General features: G+C 36.7%; 1 long non-coding RNA gene across 1 annotated transcript; it reads left to right on the plus strand.

Moving 5' to 3' along the window:
- The first annotated feature begins 23,483 nt into the window (after positions 1 to 23,483).
- LOC121977606 lies at positions 23,484 to 23,895 on the plus strand. The gene is made up of 3 exons (XR_006110966.1): positions 23,484 to 23,556; positions 23,690 to 23,778; positions 23,882 to 23,895. It is a non-coding gene; the product is annotated as an uncharacterized LOC121977606 (long non-coding RNA).
- Positions 23,896 to 24,149: the final 254 nt, after the last annotated feature.

Below are 24,149 nucleotides of genomic sequence, written 5' to 3' on the forward strand. Positions count from 1 at the left end.
CCTTCCTTCAAAGCCCATGGCCGCAAGCACAGAAGCACAAAACATCAATGTTTCAAGCTTTAAACACTAATGGTCAAGGCTAAATAATGGAGGAGGCATAACTCACAGCTATCTAAAAAAACAAACAACCGAATTTTGAAACTGCACTTCCAAATCACCAACTGTACAGGCTTGTTAAACTACAAGGGAACCAACCAATAAGGCTAAATCTGGTACAGCAGGTTTAAAAGCAAGGAAAGAGCAACTAATTCCCTAACCACATGATCGGTTACAACAGGAAATAACAGAAGAAATTTTCATCTAAGACCTTGTAAGGATTTCTGCAAATGAACCTAAACTATCACAAAACAGCAAACCTTGCAATCATCCAAGCCATATGCCTAACCTATACATTTTATTTCCTTTTTTAGAGATTGACGGCAGCAACTTCAGAAACAACACTTTTCACAGCATGCTTCAAAGATCAAGAAGAACAAAAATCCGAGAGCTACTCTTACTGTAGGTGAGGAAGCACTTACCTCGTGTTCTTGAACTCACAGCCGAAGAAGGAAGATTTCTAGGGTTCGGGTCTCTTGAAATCGTGGCCTCTCTTCGTGTTCACGGGTCCTTCTTGACGAGAGGAGCTCGAATCCGAGAAGAGCTCGCGGAAATCCCCTTCGGCCGGCCGCCGGAGACGAAGCTAGGGCTTTGTTTTCCTTCGCTCGGCAGAATCAGCGCCGACGCCGTTCGTGAGGGAGAGGAGAGAAAATTAGGTCACGGGGAAATAATCAAGCCCTAAGTTCTCCTCTTATAACCTTAATATTCTGTTACTGCTTTAAATAAATCTCCTACCTTTTCTAAGCAGAACCGACGGCTAGAGCACTTGGTCAGCCGCGGCTTGGCTCATGGTTGGAGTCGCGGGTTCGAATCCCGGCTGCAACCATTTTTCTCCCTATTATTTCTTGTTATTAACTTCTACTACTTAAATAAAATTCTCCCTTTATTCAATTAAGTAATAACCGCTAGCTCAGTTGGTTAGCCGGGTTTTGCTCGGGTCAGGGGTTGCCGGTTCGAGCCTCGGCTTGGACATTTTTTGTCACAACTTCTTTCTTTTGGTAAAAATATCAAACGACCTCCAAAAATTCCATAAAAATACTCTAAAAATTTCTAAAAATCTCTAGAATTTTTTCTAAAGTATTTTTAAATATTTTAAAGCACTTTTAGGACTCCTAATGAGGAAAATTGGGTCGTTACACTAACTATGTCCCTTCTTTTCAGAAAAAAAATCAGCAAGTCAGATGTTCACAAAATTGAGGAATGCCATTTCCATGGGAGGTCGCCTGAAGCAGTGCAGGATTCGACAAGATTGGAGAGATTGCCCCCGACTAAGTATGACAATTACATATGCCCTGCATGAGCAAGAATGAAGGAGCAAATAAAGTATTAACCTTAGGAGAGGAACCACCGTGTTTCCATGGGTTTAGTCCACATTAACTGAGATGGGGTCGAGCTAAAGACCTAAAACAAGCGCTTCTTGGGAAGCAACCCAAGGGTTTCTGTTTAATTAGTTTTTGGTTTGTTATTTTGTTTTCTTAGTTAAGTTTATTTGTTTCTAATTCTTTGTTTTCAGGTTGTGCATTGCCTTATGAGCTGGCCATGATTATTTCATGGGCATGAAGGCATCAGAGGAGTCAAAGAGGAGAAAATCCAGCCACTTTGCAAGTCAAGAGGTCGGCCGTGTGACCCTACATGGTCGTGTGATGCTGGCAAAAATAGAAATGCCACAGGCCGTGTGAACTCAAACGACCATGTGGCTTTGGTAGAGCATAAAATGGAGACGGTCATGTAAATTGACACGATCGTGTGAGAGCACCCGAGAAGAAGAAAGCACGGGTCGTGTCAATTAACACGGTCATGTGACCTTGGCCGAGAAAGAGCAGAAGTCGGCCGTGTCAAATGGCATGGCCGTGTGAAGTTGAGAAGAAGAGGTCGTGCGGAACCCTGCATGGCCCAACCCAATTCCATCCTCTTTAGGGCACGGGTGTGCGAAACCTTACATGGTCGTGCCCGCCGATTTCCTCTCTTCTTCTTACCCGCCTCATCTCCTCTTCTTCCCACAAGTTCCCAAAGTGCTACCTTCCATCCCCCACACTCACTCCATTCGAGTCCACCTTTCCCGTCATCTATGATGTTGAATCTCATCGAAGGAAACACTCGCCAAAGCAAAGGAAAGGAGAAGTGGGTTGTCTCAAATGAGGGAAGTTCACGCTTCGAAGGTAGATCTAACAATTTTGGCATCATTTTCTTTTTTGATGAACAAATGCATTGTTATGATTCTTTGTCTAAACGCTCTATTTTAGGCACTAGGTTTATAGACCAAGAGACCTTAGAAGTGTTGGGTTTAAGAGATGATGTAGATTGTCTCCTTGAAAGAATAGGTTGGACTAACTTAATGAATATTAAGTACCCAACTTATCCAAGAATTGTTTTAGAAATTTTAAGTTCGATCACTGTTGATAATGTTCAAGGAGGGGGGAAATTGAAATTTTGTTTGTTTAATGATGACTATGAATGGACTCTTATGGACTTTAATGGATGTTTAGATTTGCCTAGATATGGAACATATACAATTCTCCCTGCCTTCAAAAACTCAAACATGTGGTAACTAATCTCTAAGGAATCTCATTTTAACCCCCATGTTTCCAAAGGCAATAGTATCATCAACCCAATTTTTCAGTATGTCCATTTGATTATGCAAAATATGATATTTGGAAGAGGCGATTAAGAAGGAATAGTGAGACTCTCGGATTTGTATTGTTTATGGGCGATGGTAAACAATGTGCAAATAAATTTTGGGCATTTATTTTTAAGAGACTTGGTAACACTAGGGAAGACTTCTTCTTCTGCACCTATTATTTTCGGAGGATTTCTTACTCATATAGCTATAGTGCTAGGATGTGATCTTAACGATCTGGAGATGATTGAGGATGTCCATCGAATCGATCTAAATTTATTAAAAACCCATATGATTCACCGTGAGGAATTTGGGTATAGTCTTGTGATCAAAGACAATTTCCTCCTTAGATTACCTAACACAACTTTGACTATAATTCGCGTAGGAGATAATTGACGTTTGAATTTAGCAAATCAACAATCGATCCCACTTATTTCGCCCATCCCAAAAGACAGACCTTCGGTTAGTCGAGATATTCTTTGATTCAGCTTCGAAGAGTTTCATCCTATTATTGATAAACTTCATCAAGATCTAGACCTTTATAGCAACCTGCTTTCATGAGAAATATGCATGACGAACGACCAATTTAAATGTTTGCAAGAATATTTTAAGAGAGAGAGAGAACTATGTAGAAAAATTATTGAATTTATAGAGGCTCATAGAAAACAAATGAGATTAAATGAGGATTTTCAAGGATATATGAGACTCTTTCAAAGTGATGTTGAAGAGTTATTTTCATATCATAGGTTTGTGCGAAATGAGGTAAAATGGCTCAAGAAATCTTTTCTTGAACTTCCAAAATTCTCCGATATCCCTCCTCATCTACAATATTAGTTTCATTGGGACGATGAAAAGTTCAAGTCTGGGGGGTGCTGTGTCTGCACAACCTGAGTCATGTCTTTTCATTTTTCTTTTCTTTTCAGTTTCTGCAGTTTTAGTTTATTTTACTTACTTACACTTTTAGTTTATTTTCTTTTCAATTGCATTTCTGTTTTGATTTCTAGTTTTCTAGTTTATTTATTTTTGAGGCATTATTGAGAGCATCAAACTGACCACTTTATCTGCAGACTTGTCCGATAGTAAAATGATTAGCACGTGTATTTCTTAATTCATGTTGTTGCAGAGATAGTAGTACTAGTATGTTTAGTGTACCTCTTTTCTCTATCTCTAGTAACATGAAATGAGATAAGTATTGTATGGAGATAAGTATGAGTTTTGGCCTAACCTTAAGGATCTTACTTTCACTTCACTTAAGCTTGAATAGTGGATGCATTTTGGAATAGTTATGATTCATCCAAATTGCTTAGTACTTTTGTTCTTGTGGTGATTTCTTATTTACATTTTGGTTAATAGACTACCTTGGATCATGGAAGCTCATTGAGAAAAATCTAAATCTCAAACATTTGCATTTATCTTACATGCATTTGTGATTAGTGTCACACTTCTAATAAAAACAATCATCTGAATAAGGGATTAAAAAATAGTTGTTGTGAGTGGAAACTAATAATTTACACCTTTGAGACTGAGTTAGGTTACTGGGGAAATAAATGTTATGTTTCTCTTGATTCTAAGTAGTCCTTTGAGACCTTGTGTAATTTAAGGAAAATGAACCAAGTGTGTGGCAGGTAAGTGCCTATCACCGGGAACATTAGGAACTCAATTGTATGACAACTTGACTAGGACAGAAAATTGAAACTTGAAAAGCTAAAGTCACTTATTACACTGAGCACAAAGAACTTATGCTTAGGCCATACTTAGGTTACTCCACAATCATGTTTATCAATGAAACTAGTTGATAGAGTTAGATGAATGAACTAGGGATTATGAAACACTATAAGGACTCATGAATTTAGATTGTAGCATTTTGCTTGATGTCAAGCAAAGGTTAAAGTCTGGGAGTGTGATGTGCGTAGATCTTATAATCTTTTATGCATATTTCAACGCACATTCACATATTTTATTCATGATGGATTTATGAATTCTTACACTCCTTATCATGTTTACAATATAATTACTCTTCTATTTTGGAGATCTTCTCTTTGTGTACATTTATGTTGATAGGGATAACTTTTGGATCAAAAACAGTGATCGTAGATGTACTGGGGAGCAAAGCAGAAGGCTAATCGACACTGGCCGTATGACCCTACACAACCGTGCAACACATCCGTAGGAGAAGGAGAACACGCCCGTGTGACCCTACACGAGCGTGTGACCCTACACGGCCGTGTGAAGCATCCAGAGCCAGAGAAGAACACGACCGTGTCACTTAACCCGCAGCCAAGAAGGAGTTGGCTGTGCAATCCTGCACGGCTGTGGCATGGGTCGTGTCGCGCCCTTGCCCTACCCTATAAAAGTGGTTCTATACTTATTCTCAAGGAGGAGGAGGCGCCCGTTCGAAGAAAGATCACCTTGGTGTCGTTCCATGCCATCCTAGACCTCCGTTCGATGATCTGAGGGTGTCTTCATAATCACATCAACTCCGGAAGCAAAGGGTTGGATCCAAGGATTCCACGCCATTGGATAAGTGTTTCTCTTCCTTCCATCTCTTAATTTAGAATTGAATGTTATATATCATGATGTCTTTGGGTTCTCCTCTTTTGTCTATTGAGTAGATTCATTGTTCCAGGATTAGAGAGTAGTTGTGGTTATAATGTAACAACTCATGTTTATGCCTTTTATCTATTATGTGATATTGACTTGCTCTTGTATCTATTCTATTTGACATGCATGAGAATTACTCACATTTGATTGCCCTATAGATTAAATGTTTGTGTAGGGATTGTAAATCTTATAGAGAGAGTACTTTAGATCATATACCCGAGGGGCCCTAGTGATAGGGGTAACCCATTCACGGACATCTAGGATATTCCCTTGAAAGGAGAAACAACCCTTTCATAAGGAAGTAGAAAACCATGCTGAACTCATATCTTTATCTTTCTTATTATTAACTAGTCATGTGTTCCTGTAATCTATGACCGAGGTGCCCTCGTGACAAGGGTTGACCGTTATCGGATTTCACAGGGATCATCTCTATTCAATACTTAGAGAGAATGACTCTAACTTCCTATAAGGGCATGCTAATTGAAGATAGGAAAATGGTAGATCGTGACACATTAGTACTGTAATACCCACTAAGCTTGTAGGATAAATATATGAATGTAGGATTTTGCCTTAGGAAATAATAGGAAGTGAGTTGAACCAAAAAGGAAATAAAAAGAAATAAAAATAGGGAGAGGTCAAGGATTGAACCTTGAACCTCTTTTATGATAATTCATAGAATTAATTAGTAGAAACCAATTGGGATAGAGAGAAGATATTGATAGCAAAGGAGGGAAACTTATGATAAAGGTAAGAGTAAAAGCTAACCAAAAGAAAATAAGAAAAGAGCAAGAGAAAGACAACTTGCCTTCCTCCCTTTCTCTCCCTCTTTCTCTCTTCTCTTGCCGAAAATAAAAGAGGCCAATTAAGGGGATTCATTCCCCCTTATTTCACCATGAATGATGAGGATAAATAAATAAATAAAAATAAAAATAAAATAGAAGAAAAAGGCTATGGGAGAAGGAAAGCAAAAACTAAGTTTGCTACCTCTTCCCCCTTAACATAAAAGAGAATATGTAAAGGGAAAAATCTATTTTCTCTCATTCTTCTCATTCTCTCCTCCCCCTCACCGAAACCTCAGTTCCCCCTCTCCTCCATTTTCGGCCCCAAGCCAAGGTTTTCTCCTAAGAAAACCTAAGATACAAGGAGGACTTAGCAAGGGAATCAAGGGAAAGGAACTAGAAGAAGAGGCTACTTCTTCTTCACCATACCTTAGATCCACAAGAGAAAAGGATGTAAGCTTCCCCTCACCTGTGGTACAAGGCTTTTATGTGCTTTTCAGATTTTATGAAGATTTTAAAACCTAGAAACAAGTTTAAGAAAATTCGGCCAAGAAGAGCTTTCAAAATCTAGTGATGTTTAAAACTAGTCTTCATTTCATGATAGATTTTCTATGCTATGTAGAAGGGTTTTTCTTCATGTTTTTATACCTATATGATACTTGATCAGTGGGGTACTTAACCCTAGAATTTCGGCCAAAAATATTTAAAGGAGGCTAGGGAAATTATTGTTCTACCAAATTAGTACAAGATTCTCCCTATGAAATATTAAGGATCTTGTATTAGTTTTCTTGTTTAAAAGATATTTCAAACTAAAATAAAACCCCTTATATGTTTCGGCCAAGAAATGGTTTAGGGTTAGGAAGACCTTTAAATTTAAATAACCATGCTCATGTGATAGAATACAAAGATCTTAAAGGATTTGTATGCTTGAATATTGCTAGAATTTCATGAACTCCTTCTTAGGGTTTTCGGCCATGATGAGATGGATAGCTTAGAAAAGCTTAAAAAAAATTTTAATATGCTCAAGACCTCTGTACTATTTAGATATGAAAGTTGTTTAATGCCCTCATGCTTAATTAGGGTGTAGAAAAATTAGTTGCATGACATATAACATGTATGACCACAAGGGGTCCTAGCTTATTCATGAACCAAATTGTATATATGTTTCTTAGTAACTTTTGCCATGAAACTTACATAGGTTTTTCATGCTTTAGGCCACTTTAAAACCTAGCTAAGGAATGGTAGGTTTTGGCCATGAGAAGAAAATAAAAGAAAAAGAGAAAAAGAAACCTAGAAAGCCTAAGACACAATTCATATGTATACTCATTATGCTTGTCCTTATACATGCTATGAAACTTGTATAAATTCTCATGCTTTTAGACTATTTGAAGCAAGTTTATATTCTGTGAGTTTCGGCCAAGTAAGGTTATAAAGACCTAGAGGCCTTAGAAATGAAACCAAATGTGTTAAAAGTACTTCTTATGAAAATAGGATAATGTGTTGATTGTTTCATATGCTTGTATGATTTTTCCATGACCTAAATGAACCATTGAAGGTTTCGGTCATGAAGGTTTAGATGCCCTAGAAACCCTAGGACTTAAATTAAATATGATCATGTCACTCTACATGAAATATGATAAGTAGAAAGCCAAGGTTCAATTGCTATATGTTGTTTTATGACCTAAAATGATGCTAGGGTATGTTTCGGCCATAACTATTGTATGATGCCTTGTATGAATTTATACATAATGTTAGTCCAAGTTCACATACTTGTATGCTTGTTTGTAGCCCTAACGAGAACTTGTTAAATTTCGGCCATGACATATGTTAAGGGCTTAAAGAACTTAGGAACTAATTCAAATGTGTCAAATGTGTTTACCTTGTTCCTTGGTAAAAAAAAAATGTTATAAATATGATTTAAAGTTGTCCATGCTTTTATGTCATATGGAACCTTGTTTCACACCTTAAGGTTTCGGCCATATGAAATTAGGGACTTGAGGAACTTAGAAATTAAGTTAATCATGGTTATAATGCTTCCTATGAAAATGTTATGATGATAATTTAGGTGCCACATGCTTGGATGTTGTGTTTAACCTAAATTGAGCTCTAAAGGGGTTTCGGCCACAAGGGTTTAGGAAGCTTACAACCAAGATAAATATGATACCATGTTTCCTATGATAGGATATTCACAAGATACACCTTTATGCTTAATATGTATGCTTGTGATTTATGACTTATGATATGAGATATGCATGCTTTCATGATATGATATGTGCTTAAGAAATATGCATGCTTTTATGATATGATACGTGCTTAGAGACATGCATGTTTTATGATATGATATGTGGTTAATATATGCATGCCTTGATGATATGTTAAGTGCTTAAAAATGTGCATGCTTTAAAATGTGATATGTGGTTAATGTATGCATGCTTGATGATATGTTAAGTGCTTAAAAATGTGCATGCTTTAAAATGTGATATGTGGTTAATATATGCATGCCTTGATGATATGTTAAGTGCTTAAAAATGTGCATGCTTTAAAATGTGATATGTGGTTAATATATGCATGCTTGATGATATGTTAAGTGCTTAAAAATGTGCATGCTTTAAAATGTGATATGTGGTTAATATATGCATGCTTTGATAATATGTTAAGTGCTTAAAAATGTGCATGCTTTAGAATGTGATATGTGGTTAATATATGCATGCTTTGATGATATGCTAAGTGTTTAAAAGAATGAATGCTTTATGTTATGATATGTGGTTAAAAATGCATGATTTGATGCTGTAATGTATGCCTAAGTGATGCATACTTTTATGAAGTGATGTATGCCTAAGTGATGCATACTTTTATGAAGTGATGTATGCCTAAGTGACGCATACTTTTATGATGTGATGTATGCCTAAGTGATGCATACTTTTATGACATGATGTTTGCCTAAGTGATGCATACTTTTATGATATGATGTGTGCCTAAGTAATGCATGCTTTTATGATACATGATATGTATGACATGCACTTTACTTTCTTTGTGAGAGGCTTGTACCAAGGGTGGGCTCCATAAGCGCCTCGGGGACTAAGGACCTCGTTAGGGATGGGCTCCTAAGTGCCCCTAGGACTAAGGGCCTAGTATGTTTGCCTCGTAGGGTTCAAGACTTGCTACCTTGGACCTACAAGGTTGCACGCAATATGTAAGTGGTACATAGTCGGGATCCCCCCTTATGTTGAGATTACTTTCAAGTATATATGTAAAAGAAAATGGTTTTAAAGATCATGAGATATACACATGTTTTTCGGATACATGTTTTCCAAAATCATATTGCATATACCTTATGATTATGCTATGTTTCATGTTATGCTCTTGATTATGATATGCCATGATAAGGTATGATAATGTTATGTTCATGCTATACCTTATAGACATGTTTCGGCCATGGATATCTTGATGCTTGATATATATAGATTTCGGCCATAGATATGATGATGCCTTGATGTACATGTTTCGGCCATAGTTATGATGCTTTGATATACATGTTTCGGCCATGCTTTGATATACCATGATATTTGGTTGTTATGCCATGTCTAGCTATGTTTTATGCAATGCACTATGTATATGTTTCGGTCATGGTGATGCTTGATATGATATGACTAGTTGTGATTATATTATGATGCATGATATGTTTGAATAGAATGCTATGTTATGCCATGATTAGTTGAGATTATGACTTGTTGATGCATTCTTGACTATGTGCTGATTTTTGGCTTTAGTGAGTAGGAAAGGAACTTATTGAGCCATGAGTGCTCACAGCTTACTTTCCTTGTACCACAGATAAAGGGAAAAGCTGGATAAGCTAGAGGAGCAGCAGGTGGGGCAACGAAGATGTGTGTGGCGGTGGCTAGGCAACTAATTAAGAACCTGCTTAAAGTTTCTTTTAAGAACTATGCATTGGTATTTTATGACTTGTGATACCTAAACATGTGTGGCTTGACATTATGGTTCCACTGGATTTGATGTTATGATTTTGATGCCATGTGATAGTATAGTTCAAAAGAAATTTAAAAGAAAAGTTTTTATTAAAACTATGAAAATTATTTTAAGTCTTCCGCTGTTTTAAATAGAAAAATTTATACGTAGAGTATCTTAGCCCCGTCCCTTAGGGTAGCAGGGAGGGCGGGCGTTACAGGTTGGTATCAGAGCGAGGTTTATTGCCAGCTCACTACACACACATCAAGCCTCCTACTTGCCGCTCCAAGTAAGAATGCTTATGTTTATTCTTAATTTACTGGCTATATGTTTATGTTTGATTTTCTTGTCATATGCTTATGCTTTATTTTCTTTGTTATATTGCCTATGCTTTATTTCTTTACTACATTGCTTATGCTTATTTTCTTGTGTTATATTATTTGCTTGATTTATTCTTTAATTTTCTTATATTGCTTACGCTTAGATTTCTTGTTATATACTTATGCTTTATTTGCTTTATTGCTTGTGTCATGTTATTTGCTTGCTATTTATTTCTTTGCTTTATCATATTGCTTATGCTTTATTTATGATGCATGGTTGCTACCTTATTCTTTATTTTTAGTCATAGTTTTAGACTAGTATTGCATCTTGGTAGGTTGGGAAAATACCAGAACAATCTCACCAATGGATAGAAACAAATATAACAATACGTTAGGTTGGCTATAAAATGATAACCACTTACACTAGCTTTATTGTCATTAATTAGATAAACATGATTAGGACACGCAATGCCCGAACCAAGGAGACAGTAACTCCACCAGTGCCCCCGACAACCCTTACTCCGATGGTCCGACAAGAGGCCTATCTGATTCAGTGGCGAAGGCTTAAGCCAGAAGCCTTCTCGGGAAACTGTGAACCATGGGATGCGCAAGCCTGGCTCAAGACCGTGGAGGGCATAATGGAACAACTGGACTGGCCTGAACACGAGAAGGTCAAATGCGCGTCGTTATGCCTTACCGGAAATGCCCGGAGGTGGTGGGACCGAGTAAAGGCGAAAAGACAAATAAACCAGATGCAGTGGACGGATTTTGAGACAGAGTTCCTAGAAGAATTCTTCCATATACAAGTAACCAACAAGCACATTGAATTCTTACGGCAAGGTAATCTGTCAGTCAACGAAGCCGTCAAGAAGTTCAACCGCATAGCACGTCTGTGCCCAGAACTGGTCAGCACAGAAAGAGAAAGGGTCCGGTTAATATTAAAGATGCTCCGACCCGAGATAGCTCTGAACATAGCTGGCGGAGTTAATAGACCACAGACTGCAGAGGAGCTAGTCAGCAGTGCCCTGATTACCGAGCACTATCAGGAAGCAATGAGCAAGGGCAAGAACCAAGCACTGACCGGAGCACAAAAATCGCACAATACCAGAACCGACTGGAAAGGAAACTCAGGTGGAAAGAGGAAACAGTGGAACAACACAGAAGGTGGTCCGGCCAATAAGCAAACCAAGTTTCCTCAGTGTGCCACATGTCGAAAGATGCATTCTGGAGTATGTCTCCAAAGCACCAGAAGGTGCTACAACTGCGGAAAGGAAGGTCATTTGGCAAGAAATTGCCCTACTCAGTCTCAGGCACTACCTCCGCAGAACAACCAGAATAGGAGCACCCCTGCACAGCTTCACCAGATGCATACTGCCATAGAAGGGACTTCAATCAGCCAAGGAAGATTGGAGGCCCCTCCCACTATGACCAATGCCAGAGTCTACTCTCTCGCTCAGGATGACGTGGCGAAAGCCTCTGCCATCATCTTAGGTCAGCAACCTAACTTCAACATGCTAAAATTTTACTTAATGCTGGAAACAAAAGTACCCGGAGCTATTTTAAAGTTCGAGGATGAACTTTTTATGAAGTACGGGGTACTGTAATACCCACTAAGCTTGTAGGATAAATATATGAATGTGGGATTTTGCCTTAGGAAATAATAGGAAGTGAGTTGAACCAAAAAGGAAATAAAAAGAAATAAAAATAGGGAGAGGTCAAGGATTGAACCTTGAACCTCTTATATGATAATTCATAGAATTAATTAGTAGAAACCAATTGTGATAGAGAGAAGATATTGATAGCAAAGGAGGGAAACTTATGATAAAGGTAAGAGTAAAAACTAACCAAAAGAAAATAAGAAAAGAGCAAGAGAAAGGCAACTTGCCTTCCTCCCTTTCTCTCCCTCTTTCTCTCTTCTCTTGCTGAAAATAAAAGAGGCCAATTAAGGGGATTAATTCCCCCTTATTTCACCATGAATGATGAGGATAAATAAATAAATAAAAATAAAAATAAAATAGAAGAAAAAGGCTAAGGGAGAAGGAAAGCAAAAACTAAGTTTGCTACCTCTTCCCCCTTAACATAAAAGAGAATATGTAAAGGGAAAATTCTATTTTCTCTCATTCTTCTCATTCACTCCTCTCCCTCACCGAAACCTCAGTTCCCCCTCTCCTCCATTTTCGGCCCCAAGCCAAGGTTTTCTCCTAAGAAAACCTAAGATACAAGGAGGACTTAGATAGGGAATCAAGGGAAAGGAACTAGAAGAAGAGGCTACTTCTTCTTCACCATACCTTAGATCCACAAGCGAAAAGGATGTAAGCTTCCCCTCACCTGTGGTACAAGGCTTTTATGTGATTTTCAGATTTTATGAAGATTTTAAAACCTAGAAACAAGTTTAAGAAAATTCGGCCAAGAAGAGCTTTCAAAATCTAGTGATGTTTAAAACTAGTCTTCATTTCATGATAGATTTTCTATGCTATGTAGAAGGGTTTTTCTTCATGTTTTTATACCTATATGATACTTGATCAGTGGGGTACTTAACCCTAGAATTTTGGCCAAAAATATTTAAAGGAGGCTAGGGAAATTATTGTTCTACCAAATTAGTACAAGATTCTCCCTATGAAATATTAAGGATCTTGTATTAGTTTTCTTGTTTAAAAGATATTTGAAACTAAAAGAAAACCCCTTATATGTTTCGGCCAAGAAATGGTTTAGGGTTAGGAAGACCTTTAAATTTAAATAACCATGCTCATGTGATAGAATACAAAGATCTTAAAGGATTTGTATGCTTGAATATTGCTAGAATTTCATGAACTCCTTCTTAGGGTTTTCGGCCATGATGAGATGGATAGCTTAGAAAAGCTTAAAAAAAATTTTAATATGCTCAAGACCTCTGTAATATTTAGATATGAAAGTTGTTTAATGCCCTCATGCTTAATTAGGGTGTAGAAAAATTAGTTGCATGACATATAACATGTATGACCACAAGGGGTCCTAGCTTATTCATGAACCAAATTGTATATATGTTTCTTAGTAACTTTTGCCATGAAACTTACATAGGTTTTTCATGCTTTAGGCCACTTAAAAACCTAGCTAAGGAATGGTAGGTTTTGGCCATGAGAAGAAAATAAAAGAAAAAGAGAAAAAGAAACCTAGAAAGCCTAAGACACAATTCATATGTATACTCATTATGCTTGTCCTTATACATGCTATGAAACTTGTATAAATTCTCATGCTTTTAGACTATTTGAAGCAAGTTTATATTCTGTGAGTTTCGGCAAAGTAAGGTTAAAAAGACCTAGAGGCCTTAGAAATGAAACCAAATGTGTTAAAAGTACTTCTTATGAAAATAGGATAATGTGTTGATTGTTTCACATGCTTGTATGATTTTTCCATGACCTAAATGAACCCTTGAATGTTTCGGTCATGAAGGTTTAGATGCCCTAGAAACGCTAGGACTTAAATTAAATATGCTCATGTCACTCTACATGAAATATGATAAGTAGAAAGCCAAGGTTCAATTGCTATATGTTGTTTTATGACCTAAAATGATGCTAGGGTATGTTTCGGCCATAACTATTGTATGATGCCTTGTATGAATTTATACATAATGTTAGTCCAAGTTCACATGCTTGTATGCTTGTTTGTAGCCCTAATGAGAACTTGTTAAATTTCGGCCATGACATATGTTAAGGGCTTAAAGAACTTAGGAACTAATTCAAATGTGTCAAATGTGTTTACCTTGTTCCTTGGTAAAAAAAAAATGTTATAAATATGATTTAAAGTTGTCCATGCTTTTATGTCATATGGAACCTTGTTTCACACCTTAAGGTTTCGGCCATATGAAATTAGGGACTTGAGGAACTTAGAAATTAAGTTAATCATGGTTATAATGCTTCCTATGAAAATGTTATGATGATAATTTAGGTGCCACATGCTTGGATGTTGTATTTAACCTAAATTGAGCTCTAAAGGGGTTTCGGCCACAAGGGTTTTGGAAGCTTACAACCAAGATAAATATGATACCATGTTTCCTTATGATAGGATATTCACAAGATACACCTTTATGCTTAATATGTATGCTTGTGATTTATGACTTATGATATGAGATATGCATGCTTTCATGATATGATATGTGCTTAAGAAATATGTATGCTTTTATGATATGATACGTGCTTAGAGACATGCATGTTTTATGATATGATATGTGGTTAATATATGCATGCCTTGATGATATGTTAAGTGCTTAAAAATGTGCATGCTTTAAAATGTGATATGTGGTTAATGTATGCATGCTTGATGATATGTTAAGTGCTTAAAAATGTGCATGCTTTAAAATGTGATATGTGGTTAATATATGCATGCCTTGATGATATGTTAAGTGCTTAAAAATGTGCATGCTTTAAAATGTGATATGTGGTTAATATATGCATGCTTGATGATATGTTAGGTGCTTAAAAATGTGCATGCTTTAAAATGTGATATGTGGTTAATATATGCATGCTTTGATAATATGTTAAGTGCTTAAAAATGTGCATGCTTTAGAATGTGATATGTGGTTAATATATGCATGCTTTGATGATATGCTAAGTGTTTAAAAGAATGCATGCTTTATGTTATGATATGTGGTTAAAAATGCATGATTTGATGCTGTAATGTATGCCTAAGTGATGCATACTTTTATGAAGTGATGTATGCCTAAGTGATGCATACTTTTATGAAGTGATGTATGCCTAAGTGACGCATACTTTTATGATGTGATGTATGCCTAAGTGATGCATACTTTTATGACATGATGTTTGCCTAAGTGATGCATACTTTTATGATATGATGTGTGCCTAAGTGATGCATGCTTTTATGATACATGATATGTATGACATGTACTTTACTTTCTTTGTGAGAGGCTTGTACCAAGGGTGGGCTCCATAAGCGCCCAGGAGACTAAGGACCTCGTTAGGGATGGGCTCCTAAGTGCCCCTAGGACTAAGGGCCTAGTATGTTTGCCTCGTAGGGTTCAAGACTTGCTACCTTGGACCTTCAAGGTTGCGCGCAATATGTAAGTGGTACATAGCCGGGATCCCCCCTTATGTTGAGATTACTTTCAAGTATATATGTAAAAGAAAATGGTTTTAAAGATCATGAGACATACACATGTTTTTCGGATACATGTTTTCCAAAATCATATTGCATACACCTTATGATTATGCTATGTTTCATGTTATGCTCTTGATTATGATATGCCATGATAAGGTATGATAATGTTATGTTCATGCTATACCTTATAGACATGTTTCGGCCATGGATATCTTGATGCTTGATATATATAGATTTCGGCCATAGATATGATGATGCCTTGATGTACATGTTTCGGCCATAGTTATGATGCTTTGATATACATGTTTCGGCCATGCTTTGATATACCATGATATTTGGTTGTTATGCCATGTCTAGCTATGTTTTATGCAATGCACTATGTATATGTTTCGGTCATGGTGATGCTTGATATGCTATGACTAGTTGTGATTATATTATGATGCATGATATGCTTGAATAGAATGCTATGTTATGCCATGATTAGTTGAGATTATGACTTGTTGATGCATTCTTGACTATGTGCTGATTTTTGGCTTTAGTGAGTAGGAAAGGAACTTACTGAGCCATGAGTGCTCACAGCTTACTTTCCTTGTACCACAGATAAAGGGAAAAGCTGGACGAGCTAGAGGAGCAACAGGTGGGGCAACGAAGATGTGTGTGGCGGTGGCTAGGCAACTAATTAAGAACCTGCTTAAAGTTTCTTTTAAGAACTATGCATTGGTATTTTATGACTTGTGATACCTAAACATGTGTGGCTTGACATTATGGTTCCACTGGATTTGATGTTATGATTTTGATGCCATGTGATAGTATAGTTCAAAAGAAATTTAAAAGAAAAGTTTTTATTAAAACTATGAAAATTATTTTAAGTCTTCCGCTGTTTTAAATAGAAAAATTTATACGTAGAGTATCGTAGCCCCATCCCTTAGGGTAGCAGGGAGGGCGGGCGTTACAAGTACACACCACAATGAAACTGAACTCCTAGAATACTCTCCAAACCGAGATAAACAACTTTACCTCTAGCTCTTTCATCTTCCTTCTAGGTTTCTTCTTTCCTTCTCAATAGATAACTACCAACCATTGATAGTTTATCTAATGCTACGTGAGCGATAGCTAGTGGTTATAACCAGTCCTTGTGGGTTGAATATCTTTTATATTACTGACGACGTAATCGTACACTTGCGGTACGTAACAATAGTATAATGTTTATACAAACGACGACATGCAAGAAAAGTTTTTTATCAATAAACTTTTCTACGGCATGTAGAGTACACTATTAAAACTTAATATTATTGGCATACAGAGCACGCTATTAATATTATTATACTTATATAAATGATTAAAAATATACCTGTGACTAATAAATATTATTTGTAAAAATTTAAAATTTTTAAATCCCTAAACTTCCGATCTAATTCTTTCTCCCAAAAATCTTTTTCTCAAAATCCTTCGTCGAATTTTCCGCTCAAACATTTCGCTGAAGCACTAACGATCTAACTTATGTTTAGATGAATGACAAGTGACTTAAGTTAGGTATTGTTGAGATTTAATTGCTTAGACAAGTGTGTAAGAGTTGATGGGTCTGAAAGACCTAACGCTAGACTGAAATCTAGTTAGGTCCGTGGGACCTGATAGTTGGTGTGAATCCTAGATAGGTCAAAGGTCGACCTGATATCTGGCAGGGAGTCCGGTTGGGTCTGCAAGACCTGACGATTGGTAGAAGTCCAGTTAGGTCTACAGACCTGACAACTGGCATGAAAACCTGGTGGGTCAAGAGGCTAGTTAACCGACTGCAAGTTGGTAAGTAAAAGTAAGTCACTAGGGGAGAGTGACTCAGTGAGGACGTGTCCTGATTGAGGGACAGTAGGCGTCGGTCCAGTATAGGTCCATTTTGGATCCCTAAATTGAGACCTTGACTTGTACCTGGTATAGGGAGGATATGAACTAATTATTGTTCATTATTATTGTGCTAACACTTGTCCTATAGGTCATTATTTAGTTTATTGGACTAACACATTTTGCAGGGAAAGAAGAGTACAAAAAGCCTCGGGTGAATAGTACTTGAGGCGCCTTCAAGCATTAGAAGGTGCCTTGACACTGTTCATGGAAGGCGCCTTCGATGCATGGAAGGCACCTTCTGTGGGATAAAATTATGACCTCTTCAGCGATAAGGATTAGCTTTTCTTTCGTTGAAGTTTTACACGCTGGAGGCACCTTCAACCCTTTGGAAGGCGCCTTCTACAACCTTTATAAGAGAATCTCGACCAAGCTTCAATATACAACTCATACACAAACTTCTACACGTCTGATTGAGGTTCTGACTGCTCCAGCTTCCTACTATGATTCTGCTATAATGCTTCTACACCCGTCTACCGTTGAGAAGCCTCCCAAACACTGAGCTTGAGTTGACTATTTCTAAAAAAGTGTTTTGTACTTGATTATTGCAAAAGTATAAGTGTAGTGTATTACACTTATTCTAACTTTCTTTCTACCCACTTCCCTATTTCGGCGGTTCCGAAATAGGTATTTTAGTGGATTACCCATTCATAGGTTCATGGGACCTGGATCTTGGAGTAGGAGATGCCAAAGGCTCTGAACCAAGTAAAACCAACCATGTCTGTTTCTATCTTCTTACTTGCTTTTAATTTTTTCATTTTTCTACTACATTTACTTTGATCTCAAAATAAAAATTAAAGTTTTTCAAAACCATGTGATTCACCTCCCCCTCCCCCTCTCACATATGACTCGATCCAACAAGTGGTATTAAATTAGTGCAACTACCAAACAAGTCATGGGGAGTTGTTTTAGTTTTTAGATTCTAGTTTTTTGTATTCTATTTGAATTGGTAAAAGTTTATCTCTTTAAATAATTTTTTCTCATTCAGTTTTTACTTGAAGTTGGAGCAACACCACTCGAGTTCATCAATATTCTTTTTTTTACTTAAACTCTACTAATCCAAGACCAAGTCTTGGTACATCCCTCTAGTTCTCTATTTTAGTTATAAATGGCCCAAAAAAAAGGATGCAACATTGTTTGTCGGCCACTATTCAACAAGAATGATTTCCCATATTAGAAGAAGCGAATGGAAGTATACCTGAAGACTGACTTCCACTAGTGGTTCAACATCACCAAAAGATACAAGGCGCTAGTCGACTACAACATCGAAATTCCAATGGATCTGAAAAATTAGAATCCAGACATGGAGAAAAAGGCCCAGATTGATTTCAAGGCCCTCAACACAATTCAGAGTGGACTAATGCAGGAGGAACTAAACTGCATTGACCAATATGAAAACATAATGGAACTATGGGACAAGCACATAGAACTACACGAGAGAACCAATGACATAAAAGTAACAAAAAGGGACTTATTCTTAAATAAATCATTTAACATAAAAATACAGGAAAGAGAATCCGCCAGTCAGTTGCACGCGAGGATAAAAGACATCCTCAACGGGTTTCACACAATCAGCCATCAGATAGAGAACCGATATCTAATAAGGTATACTCTAAATGCATTTCCTCAAAATGCATTGTGGGTATTCATCATGGATGCTTACAAAATCTCAAAGAATCTATCCAAATTAAAATTAGATGAACTCTTTTATAAATTAAAGTTGCACAAACAGACTAACATCAAACTCAAGAAAGGCATTGCTCTTGTTCCAGGAACGTCAAAAGAAAAATCCAGATCTAAACTAGAACTTGAAGATGAGTTTGACCCAAACTCAGATGATGAAGAATACCTAATGAACCTGGTAAGAAAGATGTTCACAAGGAGAAAGAAGAACTTCACCAAAAAGAACCTTCATAAGATCAAGTCCACTTCCAATTCAAACAACAATAAGACAAACGTCACATGCTTTGGATACAACAAGAAGGGACATTACACGAAAAACTGCCCAAATCTCAAAAAGAAGAAAGCCCTTAAGGCAACTTGGGACGAATCATCTGCAGAGGAATCAGACAGTGATGAACCAATGCACACCAACTATCTTGTGCTAATGGCAAACGGACCAAAATCGTAAAGTGAATCGAAAGACGTGTCTGAACCCGAATTGAGCTACCAGTATGCACTCATTTCTGAAGGTTCCAATGAGGTACAATTTATTTTAAGCAAAATATTTTTTAAATTAATTGCATATTTACATAGGAAATTAACTATATTTGAAGATCAAATAAATGAACTAAGCAAAGAAAATAAAACATGTAATGAACAAGTAAAATTAAATTCAACAACTGAGCCAACTCAAGCTGAAATCCCAACTCAAGTCGCAAAACTTGAGGACAATTCCATATTAAAAAGCGAAGTACTTGAACTAAAACAACTACTAGAAAAATTCACAACTAGATCTAAATATCTTGATATGATACTTGGATCACAAAGACTTGTGTACAACAAGTCCGGACTGAGAACAAGTCCAACTCAACTAGCAAAACCTTTCTATCTTTATTCAATCAACATAAAAAATCAAATCAAAGCCTAGTTCCAAAGTCTTGCCTAACCACGCAAGTAGGAATCAATCAATACTATATACCTAAAATAAAATACATTATCTAAAACTAAATAAATCAACCTTAATCTCAAAAATTAAACCCTCTAAGCTAAATTTAGTAAAGTCAACTAAAGCAATAAATAAACCTAAATTAAATAAAAAAATAACTCAAATTATAACCAAGTCTATTATAACTATAAAGCAAATTGACACAAATCTAAAATCTAAAGCCCAAGTCTAATAATTCAAGGGGAGACACTAAACTAGTTGGCACCTCTAAAATCAATAACTTACCCAAGTGGGTAATTAGGACTAGTCTAAAAAGAGATAAAATTTTAACTTGATAAACTATACTAGTGAGGTTTTAGATGATAGTAGGTTAGGAAAACTTTACATATGCATATCTAGGAAGATATGGCTTCGACCTAGTGTATTTGGTTTAGTGGAACTAACTAAAGCTATCCTATGTAAATCCTAACTAGTTAGACTAGAGTTTTGTATTAATTTCAATGGATAGGAATATTTGAAAATTTTCGAATGCATGGTTACTCTAATGATGTCCAGGTAACTCAACACAACTTAGAAGTGTTGGTGTGGGAAGCATCCGACGATCGAACCTGAGTTTTGATAATGGCAAAGGGTTCAAAGTGTTAGAGTGTATACTAAAAGTCAAGCTTTTGTAAACATTTGTTTTGAAATAAAGAATCACATTGGTCAAAAATATCTACATTTATGCTAAGTGTAGTTGTTCAATTAATTTATATTGTAGATAGCATAGTGTGTGGTGTCACACACAAAAGATCATATTATCGGTTCTTTATAAATTATAAACAGGAGCTCGCAACTAAGATGGAAAGGAACAAATCATTGGAATAGTCGTAGTGTAATTAGGTATTAGTTTATCTTAACTAATAAATTACACTAGTACACTCTAAGTGTATTAAACAGGACCATTTAAGGTAAGTTCTTTTTATACTAACTTAATAAAAGAACAAGACCTTAGTTATTATGGAAGTATGTGCTCTTAATCCTAATATAATAACAAGAACATATATTTAGTATGTATTTCTTTAACTTATCAAAGGGTGAGATTTAGCTCGATAAATCAAAAAGCCTGATAAGTTGGGAAATGATATTACTTATAGTGTGTGTTGTTGATTATAGACGGAAATTGTGTCCTAGGAATCTAGGTTGATAATGTCCCCAAGAGAAGCTCATAAGGATTGTCATGTTAAACTCTGCTGGTGGACTTAGTCCGACATGACGATAAGGTTGAGTGGTACTACTCTTGGACTAAGATATTAATTAAAGAGAGTTGTCAGTAACTCATTTAATTAGTTGACATTCGACATCTTAAACACAGGGAGACTAACACACTCATAATAAGAAGGAGCCCAAAATATAATTTGGGATTGGTGCAGTAGTTCAATAATAATTCTGTAGTTGTATGAAATATTATTGATGAAATTAAGTTGGGTGTTCGGGGCGAATACGGGAAGCTTAATTTCATCGGGAGACCAAAACTAATTCCTCCTATCAGTCCCTATCGTAGCCTCTTGTATATAGAGAATTATACCCACCGCATACCCACTTCTTACCCACCCTTAGGTGGCCGAACAAGCTAGCTTGGAGCCCAAGCTAGGGTCAGCCAAAGCCAAGAGTGGAGCCAATTTAAGGTGGCCGGCCAAAGCTTGAATCCCAAGCTTAGGTGGCCGGCCACTAGAAAATAAAAGAGATTTTATTTAAAATCTTTTCTTATGTGGATATCATGGTTTTAAAAGAGAGAGTTTAAAATTTAAATCTTTCCTTCACTACAAGAAAAAAGTCTTACAACAACACTCAAACGACAACGGTTTTATACCAAACCGTTGTCTTTTTGCCTTTTAACAAAGGTTTTAACAAAAACCGTTGTCTATTTATGTTTTTTTAAGACTACGACAACGGTTTTTAAATGCTACAACAACAATTTTTGAAAACTGTTGTCTATGTGTGCTTTTTTTTGGGATTACGGCAATAGTTTTTAAATGCCGTTGTCGATTAAGTGATGTTGAATACTGGTATTTTTTTTCCTTCGCCGTTTTTTTCCCTTCGCCAATTTTTGCCCCGTTTTTTTTCTTTCCCTCTCCCCGAAAGTTTTTTGCCGCCGCATTCCACCCATTTATCTTCTCAATCCGTCCCTCTTTTCTCTTTTCTCACAATCTCTCGCTCACCAGAGCCGCGCAGGAGCAGCAGCAGTCCACGAATCCATTTAGGACTCCCTCACCGGCAAGACCTCCGACATGAAATCCACTAACAGTAAGTGTCCTCTACTTCTTCCTCCTGCATCTTCTCGTCGAAAACCCTAGATGCTCCACTGCCTTCCATCCTAGATGGGCCTCAGGTTCGCTTCTGCCATATGCGTCGCTGCCGCCTCAACTAAAAGGCCTCTCTATCATGCACTCTTCAACATGCGACTCAGTGATCAAACACAAACCCTAATGAAAACGAACCTGCGATGGAGGAAGAGATCTCTGCTGCTCTTGGACAAACTTCTTCTCTGCGTACTCGCCATTGTCACTGACACCCTTCGCCTCCCCGCCTCCCCGCCTCCCTCATTTTCAAATCATTTGAGGGGTTTTGTTCCTTACATATTTTTTATGCTTGTTTCTGCCCAAATAGAGTCCTTTTTGTGACCTATTTCTGCGTAAATTTTTAGTCACAAAATCTTCAATTTTTTGACTAATTTCAGGTCGATTCTTAGGGCTTCCAGTCGTGAGATGTTGGTGTTCAAGCTTAGTAGAGTTTTGAATCTACTCATCCCTTTTTCAATGATTTCCAGCATCAATTTGGATTTTTCTGGTGAGTATAGCCTCCTCCTCTATTCCAGCTTTCGGTATATCAAGTTTAAAGATTTTTAAGAGCTCGATTTCAACCTCTAGTGTGAAATTGCATATGGGTTTCGTGAGGTATACAGGCTGCCAAAATGGGAATTTTACCTACTTCGATTTAAATCTATTCACTGCAATGATTTAGCTCATGATCAAAGTAAACTTAAAGGATTAATCCAGAGCCTATGGGAACTTTCTGAATTCATTTTATTTAAGGTATTCTTTCCTTTAATGGTCATCCCTTTAGTTTTCTTTGTATCAGTATATTGTTATGTTACATATCTTTTTTTTGTGGGAATACTGAAGCTAGTTACATGATTATCTGTCATAATTGCAAATAAAACTAAATTTTTATGTTTGGGGTGTTTTCTGTTGTCAGTCTTATTATTGGGGTACTTTCTGAATTATTTTTAGAGTTCAACCATGTGGAAGGAAAATGCATTTGGTAAATATATATACAACACGACAAAATATGTTGCTTGTTCTTGTGTTGGATTTATTATTAATTATGTTTTTTTTCATGGTGTTAAAATATATTCTAGTTTACATTTTACTGCTTCACATCAACATATATATCTATATATATATTGACTTAAATTTTCTTGCAGCATCATTCTATCAGAAGACTGAAGCAAGGCAATCTCACTCTCTTTCTGCCATTGTCATTGGTGGTGGATTTGCAGGGATTGCAGCTGCTCATGCACTGAAAAATGCAGCTTTTCAGGTGTTATGTCGATATAAATTAACAGTTTTTTCAGTTGCCTTTACATATTAGATTCTAAGTTCTGATATGAATGCAGTGTGTGAAGTGGCTGGGTAAATTTGTATCACATGGAAGTTTATTTTTTATTCCTTAGGTTGTGCTTTTAGAATCTCGGGATAGAATTGGTGGTCGAGTTCACACTAACTACTCATTTGGTTTTCCTGTTGACATGGGAGCAGCCTGGTATGCTTCTTTTTTTTGTGTTTTTGTTTTCATTCCTTCTGAAGAGGATTGTGGCCAGCCTTCAAAATTTCAGTGACTAGAAGTTTTAATTTGGACACTTTAGGTTGCATGGTGTCTACAACGAGAATCCATTGTCATCTTGGATTGGAAGACTTGGTCTACCAATTTATCAAACTTCTGGTGACAATTCTGTCTTGTATGATCATGACTTGGAGAGGTAATGGTTAACTGAATAACTGACAGATATCACTGATCATGGAGACTATAATCTTATGGAGACAAATTTACTTCTATTTTTCAGCTACGCGCTCTTTGATGGTGATGGACATCAAGTGCCTCAAGATCTAGTGGAAAAAGTTGGTAAGGTGTTT

Source organism: Zingiber officinale, chromosome 4B (genome assembly GCF_018446385.1).
Source record: "Zingiber officinale cultivar Zhangliang chromosome 4B, Zo_v1.1, whole genome shotgun sequence".
NCBI classification, from domain to species: Eukaryota; Viridiplantae; Streptophyta; class Magnoliopsida; order Zingiberales; family Zingiberaceae; genus Zingiber; species Zingiber officinale.